At 36.3% G+C, this 21010-nt stretch overlaps 2 long non-coding RNA genes across 4 annotated transcripts in view; both read right to left on the reverse strand.

Moving 5' to 3' along the window:
• LOC140684733 (uncharacterized) overlaps window positions 1-21010 on the reverse strand; it is a 436917-nt gene that overhangs the window by 360521 nt on the left and 55386 nt on the right. The gene's annotated exons all lie outside the window — the stretch shown is intronic.
• LOC121470376 (uncharacterized) overlaps window positions 1-21010 on the reverse strand; it is a 37465-nt gene continuing 16455 nt past the window's right edge. Inside the window, exon 2 of the long non-coding RNA XR_005981282.2 lies at window positions 1-21010. This exon is cut by the window's right edge and continues 14863 nt beyond it. This is a non-coding gene — a long non-coding RNA (uncharacterized lncRNA).

Here is a 21010-nt window from a genome sequence, read left to right on the forward strand (position 1 = left end):
TTAAAAAGAACCAAGACAGACCCTGAGTGCTTATCACTGGCCTCCACCTGGACATAGGGCTGTTGACCAAAACTCTCTGGCTGCCAGCCAACTCCTTATTCACCAAAGTCCACCCTCCAAATTCAAATAAATTTGGAGACAAAGATGGCATGTGACATCATGTTGAAGGCTTTGCAAAAATCTAGAGAGATGACGTCAATTAGTCCGCCTTTGACAGCTGTTAGGCACAGAGGTGTGTGTCACAGTCTGTAGTTCCCTGGGTTTTCCTTTCTATCCTTTTCAAAAATAGGAGTGATTCACCCTCTAATCTCCAGCAGGTAGTCTGTTTGTATTAGCTTTGTGGAAAACAAGCAAAAACCTCCATCTGGCCTTTGCTTCCCAATCTTTGCCATAGTGGTATTGCCACTGCTTAAATGTCAGCTTGTGACAGCTCCCAGGATCCCCACTTGGCTCCAGGCAAGTCTGGGTCTTGATCTCCGTGGGCTCCCTCTACACTCCTTGCTTCCCCAAACTGCCTGAACCAAATCCTCTGCATTAACATTCCAGAGGATGTGGTCACTCATTTCCTTTCCTTACGAATGAAGTCCACAGAGTGACTCCTGCTAGATAATTCAGCAACACCAATTTATCTGTAATGATCTCCCCTTCATAAGGCACTGTGGAAAGCAGAAACCCACCATAGCCAGGGATATTTGTAGCCAGGGAAATTTGAACAATCTTGTATTTTTATCCATGGTTTTCTGGTATCTTCAAAGTTAAGGAAATGTCATCTATGTGGAAATATCTGTAAAAATATCTGAAAAAAGCCCAAATACAGCTTTAAACTATGACTTTAAAAAATATTAAGTTTTAAAACTGATTAACCATGATTTTCTGTCTCAACTCATTTGTCTAATCCAGAAGTGGTATTTTGCTGGAAGAAATACACAACTCTCTTACAGGTAAAGTTAAATTATTAGGAAATAGAGAATAATATGGATGTTTGCTTCTCTGAAACATGTTGTGTGAGTTTCATAGAGCTATAACAAATGTTTTTATATTGTCATATATATGATGATGTTTTAAATGAGTCCATGGTAGCTCATAACATTTTCAGTAGTTTTCTGAAAAATCTGTAGAATTAAAATTAGTAATTTCATTAAATATTTCTCTATCTCAAGGATTTATCTCTACAACTTCAGATTTTAAAGTATTTAAATCTACTCTAAAGATTACTGGTTTAGGAATATCTAGACACATTGATTTGGAAGTTATGTCTTTTTTAAAAACCGTATTTTTCATGATCTTTCACTGTCTTTAGAATTTCTTACCAAATAACAGAATTACACGTGTTCATTTTTATTACACCCTAGTAGGTTTTTCAACTAATATTCCTATGGCATCACATATCATGTATGTGATATTTAATTATTAGTAAACATTCTGTGGAAACAATCAGAACCATGCAGTTGGGTATGATTCTAATTTATCACACTCAGATAAACATAGATTTTCACTCATAATGTCATTCTGTTTTCTCCAAAATTACTGTGTTGCAGGGTTCTTAGACAACTTCTCTGCTTTTTTTAGAGTTGATTTACCAGTGGAAAAGTCTCTGCATTTTTCTCTCCAAATGTTCCTTCTTGCATTTTGTAGGGCTGAAACTCAAGTGAAAATCTTTTTTAATCCCTATGTGAAATGACTGTTTTCTGTAGGAAAAATTGCTAAGGAGTATGAGGATGAGTAATGAAATATGAATGTGTTCTTACTTTGGTCTAAAAAAAGGAAGTCTTACTAAAAAGGAAAAAATACTTTTAGGGCTGAGAATATAAACAAACAACCCAGAAATTTCAGTTCAACTGTGTGTATAGAGCACTCAAAGAACAGTTAATATATTATTTGTCAGAATACATGCACACAAAGATTTACAGGCACAATTCTGATGATAAACACAATTTTAGGTAGATCACAGAAAGTCCAGGGCTTAGTTTAGCACAGCATGCTAAAGCATTAGACCAGACATCAACACAGCTACTGTGTGATGGATGACCTCAGAACAACACTTTTCTTCCTTCACAGCCCACCTAGCCACCAAAATTCACAGACCCCAGGACCTATGAAAATCCCATTTGCACCAAGTAACTACCCTCATGACGCCACTTTTTTCACCATCCTTGGGCTTCTTAGCACACAAGCCCACTGCTAGTTAAAGCACTGTGAGGACTAGAACTAGTCAACACTACAAAATTGTTAATTTATCTCCCACCTTTTTTGTAGGTGCTCCAACTACTTATATCTGTGTTTTACTTGGCCCAAGGACCAGGAATCACCTCTAGGAGCACAAACAGTTTAATAAAATTGACAGATCCTGACCTTCTCTGATATTCTAAGTGTGTTAGGTGAGCAGGAGATGCTTATGCTGACAGTTAAATGGACCATGTGCTATGACAAAAGTCGCCTTTAAGGGGTTAACTTTTCCTCCCCTACATCAGCATGAGAGTAAACACACTTTTATTTCTGTGCTGTTTTATTTCCATTAGGAATAGTCTGTGGAATGTACTATCCCCTGGTCCATGCATACTACACCTGATGGTGGGACAATGACCCAACCTATGGCTTGGCTTTGTTCTATTTCTAAACACAGCACCAGCATCTAGTACCTCTCTCACACCAAAGAAGCCCTTACTAATCCTGCCCTAAGAAATATCGCAGCATTTCCAGCATGATGGATTTTCTACTAAAGGCAAAATTCCTCTGGGTGAAACTGTAATCAAATGCCTCGTAATTCAAACCTTCATATTTAAAAAGGAAATACTTTCGTTATCCCGTTACTAACAGCTGCACTGCCTCCGTGTGCCATAGCTACAGACAGAAGTTGGGATTTCTGAACGTAGCTTAGTAGCCAAGAGTGCTTCAAGCATCTCTGTCGGGATTGGTACCCAAAAAGAGGTTAACAATTGCATTGCCACTTGTTAGAAATCTGCATGTTAGAAATCTGCAGTGGAGGAATGTGAAAGATCAGGGTCCACACTGGAGTAATGATACACATGGGAACAGCCTAATGGCAGGACACGATAGGTTTGTAACAAGCTAATTTTGTTCAAAGAAAGTGAAATGGAAATGAGATTCTTTTTCATTACTGTAAGCCCGATATTATGGTGAAGTATGCAGCCAAATACAGATAATTAGCTTTTTGGTTATTTCTCATCTGTTATCTTTAGAACAGAGATGAAATCAGTTTAGTAAGTTCCTCTGAAGCTTGTAATAAAATTCACCATTTTTGCTGAACGGTTATATCATGGATGATCCCACCAGCATAAAAGTTCAACAGAAAACACATTAAAAATTCTCCAATCAAGTTAAATACGAAAGAACTAAGAGCATTTAATATTTAAGCAAAAGCTTAATGTTTAGAATTCAAGTAGTTCTAGCCGAAATATTGAAGTATTTCCAGCAAGTCTCATGATAAGTCATCAATTAAAGAGTTAACTGCATTAAATTACTGCACACTACTTTAAATACTCTTCTCTCAAATTTCTCTCACCTTACAATGAGAAAGGTAGTTCCCTGGCTACAGTCAGAAATACCCAGTTTTACTGAATGTATATCTTTGGTGTTCACAGTTTCATCTCAGAGACAAATGTTACCTGATGTGTAAATGTTATCCTATGTAGTTGAGAAAAAATAAATCAGTTTTCCTTTAAGGAATAAAACATATATAAAGCTGCAACGTAAATAAATTGAATTGCTGTTGCTGTGGGAACCATAACTTTGAATATCCTCACTATTGTACATTTGAATTTCCTACCATAATGTTGCATTAACTTTTTTTCTTTTTTTTTGCATTACATTTATATCTAATGTGATTCCATTTCCCACTCTTTACAGATGCAGATTAGCTACTGTAATGTTCCTGATGCAAAAACTGTTTTTGGTAAATCATATCAAAATGTTTCATGGAACTCACGGAGAAGTGTTGATATATGGAAATTGGTCTTTTAAAAAACTCTTCCTAAACCCCAAATTGCATATTTTGAAAGGCACTCCCCCCTCTTTCTATCAGCACTTCCCATATATCTGAAAAATTAAAGGGAATGGCACATTCGTGACATTTCAAAAGGAAATTTCCTATTATTGCTGGCCTAATGCTTATTATAAATACACTGTACAACATGTTAGAGTAAACTAAACAAATAAATGTTAGTAATAGAAGTTAACATCTTCCCAGATTTATCAGGCTTGTATTGATAAAGAATCTTTCCCAATGAACTGAAAAGATCCTGATATATGAAAACACTGTATAGCTTTGGAACTTATTCATAAGAAAGTAATTTTAGAATATAATTTGTGACCAGTGACCTATGAATCAACAATTGACTGTGAACTTATTATGGTATTGAATGTATGCATTTAAAACCTGTTGTGTGGTATAACTTTCACTGGAAACTGTCTCTCCAGTGTTAGATTAACCCTTTGGAAATTTTCTCTTTTTTTCTCTAGTAATTTCTTCCTGTTCAGAACAAGATAACGACAAGTTAATTTTAGCTAAGAGTCAAATTTTTTAGGTACTACATGGAGTATATTAATAATGAATATATTTGTAATTGCTTAGATAAGGCACTTAGGGACAAATAGAATAGGTTCCAGAGAGAGTATTAAAAGAGGGACCACTAAAATCAGGATAGAGCATAGATCAATAGTACTTAAGAGAACTGGTTGCTTTCAAACAATTCATATGAGAGAGGTTAAATTATATCAATAAATTATATTCTTTCAATGAACAGTACTGGTAACAAAAGTTGAGAGCACTGAATCAGCTAGTGCTCAGTTCACACCAAAATATTTTTCCCTTAGAAAAATTCTTACAAAGTTATACTGCAGTGGAAATGAGGCACAGCAGTAAAAAGCAGAGTGTTTTGTTCCTCACTGTAATTGAATAGGAATGGCTCTGCACTCCTCTTTTTGCAGCTCTTCATTTGCTACTGACTTCCTGTGGAATTGCTTGTGGGTTTCAGGTCTGCTTGTCCAAAAGCCATCCATGGCAGGATCCCACTGATTTAAATAGTCTAATGACACTCAAAATAATAATAATTAAAACAAAAGAACCCAAAAATCTTGTGAAAGAGAAGGCTTTACTTGAAACTGTATATAAGGAGATGTGGGTGAGCAAACATATGTATGTATATAACCATGTATGTATACATATATTTATACAAGCACAGGTCTGCATTTCTACAGTGAGCACCTACACACAGGCAAAACAACACACATTTAATTGAAAGCATCATTAAGAAGAGAATATGGAGGGAAGAAATGAGTATATTACACACTTCTGTAATTTGAAATTGATCACAAGTCATTCTTAGACGATCCATTTATTTCAGTGTCTTGCTAGCTCTGACTTATATTTATAATCTATCAAGCACTTAATCAAAATGTTACACAGCTTTGACAGAGAACTTTCCTATACTCTACAGGATATGACTGTAAAATGTCTTCCTTTCTTTGACTGCATGATTGAAAAATCAAGCTTTGAAATTTTATTTTAATAACATTGTTAAAGGTCTGTGTATTTCATTTCATTGTCAAAGTCTAATAGAATAATAAACCTTGATATTTCATCAGCCTTAAGTGTTTTCTTTTCTCTCTCTCTCTCTTTTTTCCCCACATAATTGTTTTAGGATTTTAGTTACTTAGTAGATTTAAATTGTTCTCTTGGCATCTCTGTTACTGATTCAGATATCCTTAACCTCTCTGAACATGTAGAGACATCCTTTCATACTTGTATAAGGTGGAGATTTTCACTAAAGCTCCGTCTAATTTATAAAGATTCTCCAAAAAATAATCCTCAGAACTTGAATCTCCAAAAAAACCCTCCAGAGCTTTCTGTAATTTCTTTAACCTCTTCTTCCTTGACTTTTTCTATATTTTGGGTGACATTAATAAAAGAATGATTGTCATAGATAAGGTTAAGTAAGAAATGTTACAGTAATTTTTCTCTGAAAGTGATCTCCAAGTAATTCAGAAGTAAAAAAATGAAAACAAACCACCTTTTTGATTTAGTATTTATTATCTTTTTAAATGTAACTAAAATGCTTATGCAAGTTTTGTTTTGTATATGTAATTGTTACTAGTGATCACTAAAAGGAAAAAAACAGTATTTGTTGAGAGCTTAAATATTTGAAAATTGGTTTAATTTCTGTCATGGTCCAGTTAAGAATAAATATAGAACACTGTTCTGGGTTTGTTTGAGTTTTTTCCTCTAATATTTTTTTTTTGCCTCTCATAATATTTTAGTATTACATATTTGAACATGGCAATTTTCATCTAAAAAGTCAAAATGTCTTCTCCCCAGGTTCTACACCTGAGTTTTGCCCTAGATAGCTTTCTTCATTCTTCTCCCTCCCCCCCTTCCCCCCCCATTGTTGGAATTATTCTGAAAAAGGGGAGTGATAGGGAACTATTTTCTGTCATGTGGACATAGGTACTTTGATACCCATTTGAAAATAAAACCAAGGTGAATGATGGGAAATGTAAGTGAGGACAGATATATTTTAGCATTTAGGCACAGAGCAGATCTTTAAAGAGTGTACTTACACTTCTTCAGGGAATGCTTCCAAATCAGAGCCCGCTTCCTCCATGAACTGGAGGGGCAGGAGGTTCAAAAGGACTTTAGCACAATCTTAGGCTGTAAATATTGTGTAATTGCATCAACTCTGCTTTAACCTTTTAGTTCTCACCAGTTCCTGATTTATCTGCTTTTTTGTGTCCTTTCATATGGCAAGGTGAAATATCTGTTCCCCATTTGTACCCCGCAGGCTGACCTCTGATCTAGACTGCTCACTCGGAATTCAGTTCCGAATGACTACTGTTCTGTCTGGCAAAATCTACATAATCTGCTGTCAAAGACTGTCAAACAAATGGTTGACTTCACCCCATTTCAGTAAAATGATCAAAACAACAGTAAGAAAAAAAAAAAAATCCTTCCTTGGGTTCAAAAATATGGTACGAAATTTGAGAAAATAGCCTGAAAATGAAAGAAATCTTTGAAAAGGTAAAAATTAAATTATTCTTGTTAAGATGTAAATAGCTGCAAAATGCTGAATGCATAGACTTAATTTTACTTCAGTTGTGGAAAAAAAATTTATCCTATTTCAGAATTGAATTCTGTAAATTTATTTATGTATCTATATATAGAAAATGCTTTCATATACAGACTATAGTGCAATTAAATTTGTGAAGAAGCACTAAAGAGCAAGCAATTATATGTGATCCAACAACTGCATGGGAATAATTATTTAAAGTCCAAAGGTCTTTGTTTAGAAATGTCATCAAATCGGTTGATTGGATATAAGCCACCATTATAAATAAGTTTACATATTAGTTTTCCTCAGGGGAAAAAGAGTAGTTAATACATCCATTTTTAAATGTAATTACATTTCCAGTTCTACACGTATTTTATAGCATAACTTGTATCTTATTAAACAATTTTCTTTTGTTCTTGTAATAAAGTTCTTTGGAATGTTAAATTAAGAAGCTGTAGGCATGCTCCATTTAATCTGTGTCCACTAGAAATTACATATTTTGCTTTCGAAGAGCTTTACATCCTTTTCATACATGAGGTTGTCTTCTTTTTACTGGCTTTGTATGTATAACAATTTCACTTTATTCTGTCTCTGTGGTTTTGGGGTTTTTTAATTATTAAACCTTCAGAGATAGTTTATGCTTACCCTGAGAAGCAGCAATTCACTCTGCTAAAGGTAATGTGCTATTTTGTCTCATTATAATAAACATCAATGTTTTTACAACTGCAACAGTTCTCCACCAGTATTAGCATATTTTGGCTGAGGTATTGTTTTACTGTGACCTGTATAATAAGTGTCACATTAGCAACACAACAAATCAAACGTTTGTTAATTTCCCTCGCTTTCCCACACAGCTGCTGGTGTTATCGTGTCACCAGATTTTAATTAATATGATAAGTAACACTTGCAAGACAACAGGCTGATTTTTTCCCCCGTGTGTATGTGTGTCTCTGTGTGCACACGTGTAGACCAGAGAAGCAGCAAATAAGAGACTTTTGTGGCAATTGCCTTGTTCACATTTAAAGCAACTCAGTATTAAAAGATAATTCTCTTCCACCTTGCCCTGAAAATCCAGAGGAGGAGTCTGAAAATATTATAAATGTACTTGATTTGCCAATTCTATTGTTTAGTTTTTTGTATTTTTAAGCTTTCATTACCTGAGATATACATGGCAGTCTATTTGAATCTGCCTCATTTCTTTTGCCCCCATATAAGTAATAACAAATATGTGCCTGACTTACAAAAACCCCGGCAAGTGGGTTTTTTTCAGGCATTGCATCCTTCTCACTGAATTGCTGTAGTACAAGTCAAAAGTGCCATCTATTTGTAGCAGCCAGAAATGCACCGGAGGCCAGTGCTGGATGTTGTGTGGGATAACCACATTCCTCCCTGGCATGCTGCTTCCCAGCCCACCTTGGGGTCACCAAAAAGCCAAAAAGAGCCAGAAAATAATTTGAGGGAATTGGCATGGGAGGTTCAAACCCATTTCTGTTTGTGACCTGTTAATCACACTATCATCAGCATCTAGAAAGAAATTCCCCACTTATGCAGAATTACCTAACTGGTTTTTTAGTCTGCCTTTGGAAATACAGAAAAGAACTGACTTAAAATTAAACTAGGGAGCTCGTCACATTGCATGGAAGGCAAAGATCTGAGCAGCCATTCATTACAACATATTTTTAAATATCAATAGCAGCATTAGAGATAGATGTATATATATAAATCCATAATTTTGTCTTATTATTTTGTAATTACAGAATACACAAATGCATTCTTGTTAAAGATATGGTAGAAATCAAACTGCAAGCAGCAAGTTAACCTTTCTAGTACAATTTTCATTAGACATAGTGAAATGTCTTGAAGATTTCACCTCAACCACTGCCAAGACCTCCCAGAAAGTGGAAGGATTCTTTTCAACATATATGAAAAACAGGGCCACTCCTTGAAGAAGTTTTGACGTCAATTGTGTTCTCTATTTTAAGGGCAATATCGAGCTTCCTACAATCTTCAAGTGGGAAGGTTGAAGAATATAACATATATCAAAATGAAAGGAGAAAACCCTGAGCAGCAGGGATCTGAAAGCAGAAAAGTGAGATGGGAATGGGTCTTGCAGAGAAAATTCCCCTGCTGATATCAAAGGAAATAAAAGTGCACACACAAAAATAAAAGACACAGAGCTGCCTTTTAAGGCCCTGTTATAAACTACTGCTGATATTAGGCTGCTGAATTTTAATTCCCTCCTCCACTAAAATGCCCTTTTTCTTTTAACCTACTACTCATTATAGCTTGCAAACCGACAAACTCCCCAGAAGGAGACTGCTGGGAGAAAAAGAAAAAAATGCCCTTATAAACTCCCAGAACCTCTGCACCATGCAGATCCCAAGTTGATTCACTTGTGTGCCAGAGAAAAGGAATGGCACTTGGACATTTTATCAGAGAAGAAACAAATGTTATTAAGCATTTCAGAAAATATTTCGTAGTCAATGGGAATGCATCAACTCTGATTAAATACTGGTAGATATTATGACCTTAAAGTAGTCCTAAGGAAAAGGCACATCAAAGCTGTACAATTCCCAAGGGAACATTAAAATATATATTCAACCAAGCCTTGGAGGCTCAGTCTGTTGCAAATGAAGTTAATGTGATATTCCCATTCATATCAGGAACAAGATTGAAGCAGAATGCACAAATAGTAGCACATCTCCAGGAGCAATGATTTTTGCTAGATATCTGGACAACACCTCAGTTAAAGAGAGTTGTCTGTAAGACAAATGTAACACCAGAGGATAAATAGATATGTAATAATAATAGCCATGTCTTATGTGTTTCAGTAGAATCAATAAGGCTTTTTATTCTGTGCTTAAAGAGCTGTGAAAAGGTTGTCCCTAAATGGTCCTAGATACTGACACCAAATCCCCCTGAAGAAGAGATCAGTAAATTGATGTTTCTGTGCATATAAACTAAAACACACAAGAATATGCACAGGTGCACAAGTTAAAAAAAAAACAACACAAAACCAAAAACAAACAAAAAAAAAAAAAACCAAAAAACCAAAACCAACAAAAAGTCACCTGCATGCTTGATACTACTGGGTCTAAAACCAGATTTGAGAATCTTACTGGGGGAAATTTTTTAACATCTTGCAAAAAAAATTAAAATGAATAATGACCAATTTCATTGGCTAAGCAGACAAGAGTTACTTCTGTGACTAAAGGAACTAACTAAAGTATGTCTTTTTCAAACTTTGCAACTCCCTGAGCCGTACCAGTAACCTACTGAAAGCCGAGTGCCAACAAAATTTCCACAGCTGTTTACATAAATCTAAATGCAAATCATACATCCATACAGACATAATGCTGTCACTGTTTGTATATTTATACCCTTTGGCTGAGGAACAGCAGTTGCTTCTGAGTTATTCAGCCATTTTAAAAACCCTGACAAGAACAAGCCCGGAGTGGTCTAATAGCTGCCTTATCCTTGGACTTCTGGAGATAGAGAACATTTGGGGTAGATGCAGTCCAATTTCAATGAGGGTGCCAGCATGTCCCACAGCCCCCATCATGTTACATGTCCCAGAAACACGTCTTGGCCACCAGTGCAGATGGGGAGAGCTAAATCTGCACTTGGAAACCCTTTGACTATATTGAGAAGGAAAAGACTTTGCAAAACAGCCCACAGAGCTGGAGGCTGCCTCTGACCAGAAGCTGTATGCCTCCCCCTTCAATAACTTCCAAAAGTATTCTTCACCAGCCTGGCAATATCTACAAACTGCTCTCAGACAAGTCAATAACAAGAAAGGCTTTTCTGTCCCACATTACAGCTAAATAAATATTGATCATTCTTTGAAGAAAAAAGCTCAGCTGGAGAAAAAAGCTCAGAAAACTTGATTAAAGAACTTCCTAGGCACAAAACTCTTCCAAGCATGTCAGTCTTAGGCACAATTGTGCTACTAGTTAGCTACTAGTTATCGAGTAGGTGACAGTATCTCAGCTTGAGACAAAAGTTAACCATCAGAGACAAGGACCCAGCTCAATCAGCTTGCTAAATCCTTGCTTTCCTAAAACACTACACCAGGATATTGAAAACAGAGATCACAAGGGCAACTCTTTAAACTCTGTGGCATCCAAAAGCTACTCCAAAACAAAAGCTTCCAACCAGTAAGTCATCAGTTTTCCAAATTTGAATGTAACTACTGCAGTGCAACAGAGCTAAAACTGCCCAGGATATTCTACATATGGATACAAGTAAGGACACGCCCATTCCATGGAAAACTTTCGCATTTGTTTGTGTCTAAGTTGAAGTGTTTAAACTGGATTTTTATGTGCAGATTTGCCATTCATCTGATAAATGTCTACAAAGAGAGACATCTATGGTCTGTGTGAGCACAGTTTTGCTCAAATACAAACTCTCATTCAGGAAAAAATGTCAGCTTTAAAATTTTGTTTCCTGAAAATGTTAATTCATACCTCCCTCTAATTCATACATTTGCGTCAGTTGTCAGCACTGAGCTGGTAAAAATCTCTGCAAAATTATCAAGCAGATCTTGATTCTGAGCTTTGCAGTCAGTCAAGCCAGTCTTTCAAGGGGCATTTGCAGTTGCTCAACAGAAGATACGACCAGTTGACAGTGAATCAGTGTCTCCTCCCTCACCTGTATAGTTAGTTCTAACTCATTAAAATAAATAGAAGATAATATTGTGAGTAATGTGGAGTAAGTTTTGTTTGGTCAGTTAAGGTGTTTTTGGATTTATTGCAAAATTTTAGGAAATACATTTAAATTAAGAACTTTTTTTTTATTTAAAATATATACTCTATTGAGCCTAGTGTGTTTGTCTTTAAGAAGGTGACTAGCCTAATCTGAACACTGCATTATGGACATTTGAGAGGTCTGAGAAATCATGTGAGACAGTAAATGATGCAGTAAAATAGTGTTCTTGGGCTTTTTTTGTTAAGTTCCTACAAAATTGTACTTGCAACGTAACAATCGCTTTGTCATGAATAGGGCTCTTTGTCATTTGCTAGCTGACCCATCTCTGCTGTTGCAAAAATCAAAAGAGAATTGATTTTGATGAACTGGCATGCAGCTTTAGGGTAACACAACCACTAGATGAACAAAAAAACAGCTTCACCACCAGTAGGCAAATCAATACTGTACCTGTGTCAGGTATATGTGGTTATAACAAAAGAAGTAGAAAAAAAATCTGAAACTACACTTCTCTTAAAATCTGAGACCTTCATTGGGTGGTCCTGTATTTTTCTGGGGGTTTTCTGGTCTTCTCATTAAGAAATTGTGATGTCTTAAAAGAGGAGGACCCTACATACAGCAATGCACATATATTCATATTTATGCCTGGTCAAGAAATATTGAAGACATAGACCACCTTTAACCCTGAAAGTTTCACTCTCCTATAAACAAAATACATGAATAAGCAGAGAATACCATTTATCTATTTAAACTGCTAATAATAAAAATAAAATTATTATTCATTACACAAACCATTCAAGTCAGTGCAGGAGAGCAAGTGGGAAAAAAGAAAAGACCATTATATCATACATGATTCCTAGTTTGTCTTCTAATTTTAGTGATTGCATTTAGACTGGACATCTCATTAATTCAAACATCCCTGTATCTTTTATTTCTGCAAATACAAAGTTCAGGAAGCAAGTGGCTAAGAGGCTTGCTCCTAACTCATCTGTCAGGTTTGCCTCTCATTTGAAATAGAAGTGGCAACCTCAACTGTCAAGACTAGGTAGAGTGGTTGACTATATTATAAACACAAGTTATGATGTACTGATACATGTCATGTTGTAGAGCATAATTTTTGATTGTATCACAATGATATCCATATTCTGTATCAGATGCACAGTTTTAAATATTTTTAGAAAAATGTCCCTGGTGCCAGCATAAAGAAAAAAAAATGCTCTCATAATGATTTGCAAAGTATAAACAGGTAATTAGATGTGCCAAAAAGAAAACATATTTTCATTATGGCAGCATTGAGGGAGAGGTCTCTTAGACATGTTGCTGTCAAAAGGGAGTCATTCCTACAGTCTTTATTCACCTGGTACATCTTCACTCATATTAAAGGAGTGAATCCATTGAAGAAAGGCTTTTGGAATGGCTTGGAAAGACTCATTATTGTCCATTCATTTATCTACCATGCTGCTTTTCAGGAAAAACCCCCAAACTTACCATTGTTCCAACCACTTTTGTGCTCTTTGTGCATCTTAAATAATATTAAGGGATGCCAGGAATAAGCGTATCTAGGGGGCTGGGATTGTTTATCCTACAGAAAAGACAGCTCTGAGGAGACCTTATTAATCCTCTACAACCACCTGAAAGAAGATTGTAGCCAGGTGGGGCTCAGACTCTTCTTCCAGGCAGCTAATTACAGGATGAGAGGACATAGTCTTAAGTAGCACCAGGGGAGGTTCAGGTTGGATATCAGCAAGAATTTCTTCACAGAAAGATATGTTAAACTTTGGAATGGGCTGCCCATGGAGGTGGTAGAGTTGCCATCCCTGGCAGTGCTCAAGAATCAACTGGATGTGACACTTAGTGCCATGGTCTAGTTGATGAAGTAATGATCAATAAAAGGTTGTACTCAATGATATTGAAGGTCTTTTTCATCCTAAATGATTCTGTGATATATGCAAATAAAAACTTTATTTAAAAAAATGATGTAGCAAGAAAATTCTTCCCACACTTCATTAATAGGACATTCCTAATTTTTATTTCACAAATCCAAAACCCGATGTATTAATAATGATTCTATTTACTTTTTTAACTCTTCAGTTTAAAAAATCAATTACCTATTTGTTCTTAGATATATTTATTTGTGTCTCGTGAATGTTAATTATATACATATACTAGTATGCTGTCATGTGAAAAACCTTGATATATTGGTGTCCAAAAACTTCATAGCATGCATGAGAATGAGTAGCAGTTAACTTTATTCATAATTTGTAAGAAAGGCTCTCAAACATATCACAAAAGCTCTAACACATTATTTCTCGTTTATTGTTTAATGGTGGGGAGCATGGGCTTGGTAAAAGTCTCTTCAGTTATACAGATCTGTTCTTACTCCTTGGGAATGCTTCAACTATCTTCATATGTAAACTAACATCACCTAATGTAAATCATATGTAACTGTGTATTTATCTGAAAGACCAGAATTATCCTGAAGCATTTGTTTAATTCTCTCAGAACTATGTGAAATGCCTTTAAAGAATTAGCTTGTTATAGAATATTTGCTAAAGAGACTGGACCCCAATTCCTTTTCTTTTCATACCCAGAACTGAATTTCTTTTATGCTTCTATTAAAAATACTCTTGGGTAAATTTGACACAAAAAGCTGTGATTAAGTAATAATATAATGGTGACAGAAACAGAGAAATCAACAGTTACAGCTCCCATTAGTGTATGCACCTGCTTCACAAAGGTATATTACTTCATGTATCAATGGAATATGTGTGACAAAACAGAATATGTTTTCCTTGAATTTTTTTAACCTATAGTTGTTTGAGATAGTTACACATTCTCCCTGCTGCAAATCAGTTGAAAACTAAAAGTAACAGAAGTTGTATCCAGACCCAGTTTTGCTCTGAACGAGTCTGCTTGCAAAAAAATTAAATTTCTGTGATGTTTTCTGTGAGCCCTAAATGCTACACAGTACTTTAGTTATGGTGAAACCTCACACAAGGACACATCTAACTTCTTAATATTGGTGTTTTACTGGGAGACTCCATAGCAAATCTGTCTGATCTTGCCATTTGTTGAGCAGCCAGAATTATAAATAAATAAATTAACCAGAATATTAACTGCAGCTGCAGGAAACTCTCTCAGCGGATGTCAAGCTGGATGGTGAACGGTGCCTAAGAAATGGCAATCTTCAGTACCAACTTGGAGTAAAGCTGGATAGAGATACTCCAACTCTATCTTCTGTAAGAAATGAGTAAGGGAGCAGTGCTCCAGTGCACACCACAACTCTGGAAGAAGGGGCTGATGGAGCATTAATAAGTGATAAATAATAGTCATGTAAAGAACATGAGGGGCAGTTTCATAGCTTCCCAAATTCAAAAAACAAAGCAAAGAAAAACTAAAAAAAACCTGCCCCAGACCTTAGACCAGGTGAAATAAATTAATGCTATATCTCAGGGGATTAGATTCTAAAAATGGACATAAGAGTTGCTGAAAAGATTAGTCACCTAAATAGAATGCATTTTTGTTTACTGATAAACATCTATAAACTTACCTAAAGAAACTTCCACTAAAACCTCTTCTGGATACTATGAGTTCTGAAAGAAAATTTTAATTATAGACAGAATATATGATTGTAACATATCTGGATGTCAGCCAGTGTCCTGTTGTGCATCACCTCTGTTAAAGGAGCTTCCCATTTCTAAACAAACAAGCAAACAAAGGTGCCAGTGCCAGGGAGAAATCCCTATTCTAAAAGTAATAATTGTAAAATTACCATTTACTGCTTTCATGACCGCTTTCATGAAATTGTTAAAACCTGGAATAGCTCCTTAAGACTATTTATGTTTCCTTTAGGCCTTTAGCATAAAAACCTTTACCCAGTTCTAGTTTAGCTTCATTTTTATATTGTCAACTGCACCCTGTCATAAAAGGGAAACTATTAACTCAGAGGGGTCTTGGGGTTACTTTCATAGCCTATTCTGCCCTAAAGCTGGAGAGAGACACTTTACAAGGGCATGAGAATTGTAAGGCAATGATAAGACAAGGGGCATGATTTCCAACTGAGAGAGAGGAGGTTCAAATTAGATATTGGGAAGTAACTGTTTACTGTGAAGATGATTAGACACTGGAACAGGTTCCCCAGACAAGCTGTAGATGCCCCATCTCTGGAGATGTACAAGACCAGGCTGGATGGGTTTTGAGCAATCTGGTTTTGTGGAACATTTCCCTGTGCATGGCAGGTGGGTTAGAGCCAGATGATCTTTAAGATCTCTTCCAACCTACCCATTCTGTGCTTAGTGAAGGTTCTGTGAAGGACATGAACAATGGAAAACCTTTCAATGCTCTTAGATTATAGTGTTTATCCTGGAGGTCAGTTGTAAGATTGACAATTGACACCCACTTATCCAGATTTAAAATAGAAGAGCACCACTTCCATTGCCTTTCTGGATACCAGAGATCAGGCTGTCAACATACTGGACAACAAAGATGGTAGAAAGGGCTGGTCCTAGAGGTTGAAGGCAGCTTGTTGTATGGGTCTGCTGAAACCCCATATTCATGCTCAGATTGTTCAATGCCTTGCATTAGACAGACTGGCAGTCCTTGATTAAAAATGGGAGAAGGTAAGTTCAATATTGCACTGCAGCTCTGGGATGAACAGAGACTAGGTCCAGAAGGAACTTACTCCCACCTTCCATGGCAAAGCTGCAGAGGAAAAATGAAATTTCATTGTAATCAGTAGGAACTAGAGGAAAATCCATTACAAGATAAAAAGACTAGGCAAAACCGTTACTTAACTGGTCTGGATGCAGCCAAGCTGTCTACCTGAATAGACACCCACACTCATCAGTTTGGAATCTTTCTGAGTCAAACAGGGGAGGTTAAGTTTCCTATTTGCTCAGTCAAAAGTTCTTTCTTGGGGAATTGAGGTTGTTGTAATTTCTTTGTATTCTGAATTTCCCAGGAGATCAGACCACACTGAAGTCTGAAACTGCCTTTTAAATAAATTAAAAGGAAGAGAAGGTATTTGCATGCCAAGGTGCAAAAATACTGTATTTAACTCAAATTTTCATACCATAAGCCATATAGCAGAAATCAAGTTTTTATTCAAAAGTAGACAAAAGAGTTTATTAAAGACGGTATAACCAGGGTAACTGAAGCTTTTGGCTTATATATTACTTAGGATTTCTACAAAAATTATTCAGTATGTTCTAAACTAAGATACTCTGAATACAGTAGTCTAGGATATGACTTGATATAATACTTCTGAAAAATTCTCAAAAATCACAACCTTGCTGCCAAAGACTAGATATAATTGAACACAATTTATGCCCTCACATCATACATAGCATGTTCATTTGAACTTGAGGTGTTAGTCTTTGCAGTGAAGAACAACTAAATATTGGGTTGCACAAGCAAGAGGACAACCCACAGGTCAAGGGAGCTGATCTGTCCCTTCTACTCAGCACAGGTGAGTGTTCTACCACATCAGTGGTAGAAGAATGACATTGACATAACAGGAGCAATTCCAGCACAGAGGCACCAAAATGGCCAGTTGGCTGGAGCACCTGATGTACAAGGGGATACTAAAGGAGCCAGCTTGCTTGACTTTAAGATGACAAAGGTAAAGGTCTTATTACTATGTACAACTCCCTAGTGGGAGGTCTTGGAGCAGATGGAGGCAGCCTGTTCTCAGAGATGCACAATAGTAAATTAAGAGGGAAATTACAAGTTGAAATATGAGACTTTCTGATTTCCTGTGAATTAGGTGGTTTTTTGGGTTGTTTCTTTTTTGTGGTTTTTTTTGTTTGTTTGTTTGGGGGTTTTTTTTGTTTGTTTTTTTTTTACTATTTGCAATTAGAAGTATAACAGTAAGGAGCAAGAGTGCAAGGTTGTGCTTCTACCCCCAGCTTATGTGTCTGCCAAGGAGGTGGCCTGATAAAACAGACATCAAAGCTGTAAATTTATCCCAAAGAAAACATGATGTTGATGCTGGTAGACAGCAGAGCAACCATCAAGTTCTTTTAGTAACAGAACATACTTGTAGAGCCCCTGATCTACAGAAACACATAAAATTTAACTGCTTTATTTATTTGTTAGTTTTCTTAATTCCTAGCACAAATATGCAAAAAGTGACAAAGCATTCTCTTAGCTAATGGGGCAGAGCAATATGAAAACCTGTGCCCAGACAGATTCCTGGCAATTCTGCATGTTGTCAGGCTTTTTTTTTTTTTTTTTGTGTGTGTGTGTGTTTTCGCAAGTTACAAGGTAAAATATAAATTAAAACCGGGAAAGGCAAATGAAGAGAGAAGCATAAGGAAGCAGATAATTAGAGTATTAAAAAAAGCCACGGGAAGGGGAGGTGAATATTTCTGGCTTTGCAAATGAACTCTGTGTCCAAGAGCACGATTACTTCCAAGAGCAGGAGGGAACACAAAAAGCCGCACACTGTCACAGTACTGGGTTGCTTGTGCTGTGAAGGGAAGATGCTGCTGCCCCTGGGAACAAAGCAACAAGAGCTGCACTCTGCTGCACTCTAGCATACCTTTCTTGCCATCTTGTCCTGTGGTTCCTCTTCTAATCACCAGCATACTCCTGAGAGCAACTGAGGGTCATGACTCCTTCAGAATATAACTGCAAACATTTTAAGACCATCTCCAAATATTGCAAAAATATTTTGCCCTCATGTAATTGTGCTATACACAATTTTCTACTTAACAAGTGCACACTGGATTTTTTTTGTCCCTTTTTCACCATAGTCACCCAGATACTAAATTTTTCTCCCCACTGAGTGGAACAATGAGAATTTTTTACCATTATTTCAAATGTTTTTCACAAGCTAGATTCAAAAAAGGATAATTCCCTACTATATTTTCAGTCTGATTATCAGATGATGGCGGACAATAGATTGATAAGAGTCACTCAAGAAGATGCAAGCTCTTGTATATAACAGCCACTGCAATTATCAGACACTACTAAACTATTATTGATCCTGTTCACATTGGGTGATAACTGAGCATTTTCCACTTATTTAAAGTGCTGTTAGCCAGAAACTCCCATCAATAAAAAGCAGTAGACACATTTTTTCAAACATGGTTTGATAAACAATAATGCATATAGAAGGTCTATAGTTCTTTAATGTCAGTAAAACAGCTAACTGTGAAGCATAAATATACCATCCAGCTGCTGCTAAATGGTTGATTACAATAAAACAGGAACCTGCACAAGGTCATTTAATATGTAACCCAAGTATCACTGGCAGAACAACTGCAAGCCTTCAGGAAAAAAAAGGGCTGTTGCCTCACATAGTTTCAATAATACCAAGAAGAGGAAAAAACCCTCTCTGGATCCAAAAAAGTGGACTTCTCCCTATAAGATCATGGGACGGATCTCGTTGTCTCAACCGCAGAAGCAAGGTTTCTCATATATAATTGCATTATTTCAAAGGTATGTAAAGCTGTGTTTAATATTAGCTGGTGCATTTTGATAGAACTATAATCATAGGAAAAGTGGTCCTTATCAGTGAAATTCATATTACTTTCATTTTGTTCTCTTTAATACTGGGGACATACAGGATGTGATCTGATACTGAGTGTATTATATCTCTCAAGCAGGGCCAGAAGCAACATAGCAGTGGTCTACATGTAAAACTGGCTATTAAGGATATTAACTAGTAATTGCTTAGAGAAATCTCTCTAAATAATCAGTAATTAAAAAAATAAATAAAACAGCTGACCATTGTGATTTAAGTTCAGATTAAAATTGATCAAAAAAGTCAATTGGAATAGTTTTAATTATTTATGGTGCTGTATTTTCCTCCAAGAGAAGTGGTTTATATTTTACTGTGGACAAAATAGATAATTTGTAGCTACAACGGAACCTCTTTTATCAGTTGAACAAGTAACGCACAGTATTTCAGGTCAAAAATATCCTTTTCTTGATTCAAATAAACCATTAACAAGCCAGTTTCCTTTGAATCCTCTGCCATCGCAACAGCAAGGTTCATCAGCAATACGTACAGAGTCTGAATGAGCAGATTTGGTGAAAGACCCAGCTACCTTTTCAGCAACTTTTAGAGTTAAATTTTGCAGCTTATGCCCAAGGATAGGGACATAGTGTACAGATTATGTGTTTCCCAGACTACAGCTGATGATTCATGCTAGCATGAGACTCAGCTTGGCCTTGGTGGGGCTCAGCAACATGGGAATAAGTCTTGAAAGAATGACTGCAAATCTTCAAGAGTCCAGCTCCTGTTCATCTTTATCCATGGAAAGGCAAGGCAGCAGGAGGGGGATATCAGACATAAATTAACAATACATTTTAGAATAGCATGAGTATTGACTTGAAAACCAGTGCAAAAAATACACAGTTTGTTACCAAAGAAGATTATTTTTACTGGTGTAATTTTAAGAAATATAGCTATGGCATCAGTGAAAGCTCACTGCAGCACTATGAGCTGCACATGGTAAAGAATCAGGGAACAGAATTATGAGACTAAAAAGACTGAAGGTGCTTATAATTAAATATGAGTCATTCTTATATAAAACTGAAAAACACTTTTCAGACAATAACAAATGTTGATATTTCTATTTTACATTAAAAAGGCTAAAAAGCTGATTTCCAAAGTTACTTACTCAAGATTAAAATTCTCAGACCAGCTAGGGGAGGCGTCCATTGTTTTGAACTCAGTGATAATAGACTAACATCACACCAAACCATGCAGCACTAAAGTAGATTCTAGAACTTCAAATCTGTTAAATTCATCAACACAGCCTACTACAAGCATAAATCTAAATAGCATAAACCAAATTTTAAAATATTTATAATAATGTAAACTCTCAGCTCTATCTCGACTGCACACTCTTTTTGGTTTCAAAGCCTTCAATATTCACTTGGGTCTGTTTTTCAAATTCCTCAACCAAACATGATTACTTTTCTTTTTTTTCCTCACAACAAATCTGTTCCCTTTTCTATATCCATCTTTCTGTCTTATTTTAATGCAGGCTGAGACTCTCCAATATTTACTTTGTTTTCTGAAGCTAGAATTTTAGGTACAACACCAGATGGCACGGGACTGTCATAATGCTCCTGAGGGCAGCAGTGCCAGAGCTGGTGTTGCCCCACAGCCCTCACTGCAGGAGAAGGTGCCTCACTTCAGTCTACTAGGGACATCCACAATGGCACAAGTAAACTAAAGGTCTGACCCAACTGCTTTTTGATGCCAGCTGGAAAAAAAAGATGTATCA

This window comes from Taeniopygia guttata, chromosome 1 (genome assembly GCF_048771995.1).
Source record: "Taeniopygia guttata chromosome 1, bTaeGut7.mat, whole genome shotgun sequence".
NCBI lineage: Eukaryota > Metazoa > Chordata > Aves > Passeriformes > Estrildidae > Taeniopygia > Taeniopygia guttata.